This window comes from Sus scrofa, chromosome 2, assembly GCF_054392235.1.
Source record: "Sus scrofa isolate SSC_HxYL_T2T_F1_AM1 chromosome 2, Sscrofa_HxYL_maternal_Yorkshire_Landrace_v2.0, whole genome shotgun sequence".
NCBI classification, from domain to species: Eukaryota; Metazoa; Chordata; class Mammalia; order Artiodactyla; family Suidae; genus Sus; species Sus scrofa.
The window spans coordinates 44168271-44171781 of NC_139384.1; positions in this window are offsets into that span (position 1 = coordinate 44168271).

Sequence of the window (3511 nt, forward strand, 5' to 3'; positions counted from 1 at the left end):
TGCTGAGCCCTGAAAGGAACTCCTCATTGTATCAAATGTTGTTTATTATATCTGATGGGGAGTACTGGTAACGGTGGAGGCTAAGCATGAGTGGTGACAAGGGTTCTATGGAAAAATCTCTGTACCTTCTGCTTATGATTGCTGTGAACCTAAAACTGCTCCAAAAATAAAGTCCATTAAAAAAAGAAAAAGGATTGTGGAAGTCTGCCAGGCCACTTATTAATAAAAACAGTTGGATATTTTTCTGAATTTCATTTTAAGGTATTTTTTGGCTACTTAAAATTGGTAATTTGCTGTGATTTCTTTTTTCTCATTCTTTTTTTTTTTTTTTTTTTTTTTTTTTTTAAATTAAATTTTATTTTCCCACTGTACAGCAAGGGGGTCAGGTTATCCTTACATGTATAAATTACAATTACAGTTTTTCCCCCACCATTTCTTCTGTTGCAACATGAGTATCTAGACATAGTTCTCAATGCTATTCAGCGGGATCTCCTTGTAAATCTATTCTACGTTGTGACTGATAAGCCCAAGCTCCCGATCCCTCCCACTCCCTCCCCCTCCCATCAGGCAACCACAAGTCTCTTCTCCAAGTCCATGATTGATTTTCTTTTCTGAGGAGATGTTCATTTGTGCTGGATATTAGATTCCAGTTATAAGTGATGTCATATGGTATTTGTCTTTGTCTTTCTGGCTCATTTCACTCAGTATGAGATTCTCTAGTTCCATCCATGTTGCTGCAAATGGCATGATGTCATCCTTTTTTATGGCTGAGTAGTATTCCATCGTGTATATATACCACATCTTCCGAATCCAATCCTCTGTCGATGGACATTTGGATTGTTTCCATGTCCTGGCTATTGTGAATAGTGCTGCAATGAACATGCGGGTGCATGTGTCTCTTTTAAGTAGAGCTTTGTCCGGATAGATGCCCAAGAGTGGGATTGCAGGGTCATATGGAAGTTCTATGTATAGATTTCTAAGGTATCTCCAAACTGTTCTCCATAGTGGCTGTACCAGTTTACATTCCCACCAACAGTGCAGGAGGGTTCCCTTTTCTCCACAGCCCCTCCAGCACTTGTTATTTGTGGATTTATTAATGATGGCCATTCTGACTGGTGTGAGGTGGTATCTCATGGTAGTTTTGATTTGCATTTCTCTTATAATCAGCGATGTTGAGCATTTTTTCATGTGTTTGTTGGCCATCTGTATATCTTCCTTGGAGAAATGTCTATTCAGGTCTTTTGCCCATTTTTCCATTGATTGATTGGTTTTTTTGCTGTTGAGTTGTATAAGTTGCTTGTATATTCTAGAGATTAAGCCCTTGTCAGTTGCATCATTTGAAACTATTTTCTCCCATTCTGTAAGTTGTCTTTTTGTTTTCTTTTTGGTTTCCTTTGCTGTGCAAAAGCTTTTCAGTTTGATGAGGTCCCATGGGTTTATTTTTGCTCTAGTTTCTATTGCTTTGGGAGACTGACCTGAGAAAATATTCATGATGTTGATGTCAGAGAGTGTTTTGCCTATGTTTTCTTCTAGGAGTTTGATGGTGTCCTGTCGTATATTTAAGTCTTTCAGCCATTTGGAGTTTATTTTTGTGCATGGTGTGAGGGTGTGTTCTAGTTTCATTGCTTTGCATACAGCTGTCCAGGTTTCCCAGCAATGCTTGCTGAATAGACTTTCCTTTTCCCATTTGATGTTCTTGCCTCCCTTGTCAAAGATTAATTGACCATAGGTGTCAGGGTTAATTTCCAGATTCTCTATTCTGTTCCATTGGTCTGTCTGTCTGTTTTGATACCAGTACCACACTGTTTTGATGACTGTGGCTTTGTAGTATTTCTTGAAGTCTGGGAGAGTGATGCCTCCTGCTTGGTTTTTGTTTCTCAGGATTGCTTTGGCGATTCTGGGTCTTTTGTTGTTCCATATAAATGTTTGGATTGTTTGTTCTAGTTCTGTGAAAAATGTCATGGGTAATTTGATAGGGATTGCATTGAATCTGTAGATTGCTTTGGGTAGGATGGCCATTTTCACAATATTGATTTTTCCAATCCATGAACATGGAATATCTTTCCATTTTTTTACATCTTCTTTGATTTCTTTGATTAAGGTTTTATAGTTCTCGGCATATAGGTCCTTTACCTCTTTGGTTAGGTGTATTCCGAGGTATTTGATTTTGTGAGGTACAATTTTAAAAGGTATCGTATTTTTGTATTCCTTTTCTAATGCTTCATTGCTGGTATACAGAAATGCAACTGACTTCTGAATGTTAATCTTATATCCTGCCACTTTGCTGAATTTATTAATCAGTTCAAGGAGTTTTGGGGTTGAGTCCTTAGGGTTTTCTAGGTATAGAATCATGTCATCTGCATACAGTGACAGTTTGATCTCTTCTCTTCCTATATGGATGCCTCTTTTTTCTCATTCTAAATAAATATTTCCTATTGTAACTAATTTAATATTTGTACGTTTGTACTGTTCTCCCTAAAAGGGGCTTGTGAAATTGCATAATTCAGGCCCCACAAAACTCGGGTCTGCCCCTGCACATAAGATGAAAAAACGTTTATAATTATTTGAGCCAAGGATCCAATTGTATTTTATGTACTAACAGAGTGTTTTTTGTCCAGTTTTAATATACTTTAGAACTTCTACAAGTGCTATTGCTGTGTAAACTGGAACTTAAATTCAGTAGAAATTTTACCATCATCTGTTCATGATTTTGAGAAGCAGGGTCCTGATGGAACCACAACTCTGTCATTCGGCATTTACAAATGTTGGGCTCACAGTGCTTTAATGTATATGGAACAAAATTGGAGATTTTTATTGTGCCTTCTAGCACAGTTGTGCCTGAACATTTAAAACATTAACATACATATTATTTAAATTAATTTTATTTTTGGTTTTTGTAAGGAAACCGTATTGAAATTATTGAAATTACGTGTTGAGGTAGGTTAATGATCTGTAAACTTCATTTCGTTAAAGTTAAGTGGTATCGTTAAATATTTGCTGTGGGGTGCAGGGGAGCACTGGGTTTGAGGTTGAGTACCATCCGACGAAATAGAAGCAGGAACTGAATGTACAGGGAATTGTCATACTGACGTTCTTACTGCTGACTTTCGTCTTTCCCAGGGTTCCGATCACACCTGGGGGAAGAATGAAACCGATGAGAATGGTAATATTGCCCAGAGATCAGAGGGCGGATAGCTTCGCATCTGTACCGGTCATTGTCCTGTTTCCTGCCTTCCACTCTCGTCCCTTCCAATCAAGCTAAGAGCTCCTGGAGACATGGAGTAGCTGGTTCAGTTAGGGTGACAAACAACAATTATGAAAATAACTGCACTGAGGTCCTGGATAGAGCGTTGAGGACCATCAAGTCTTTCCCAGCCTGATGGGCATATTGGGCAGACCCTTAGCCTGATGGGCGTACTGGGCCGCACTTAGGGTGCCGGGCAACAGGGGGCGCTGTGACAGGAGCCGCGCCGGGCCCTCTGGCACGTCGAGGCCTCTCGCCTCCTCCCGC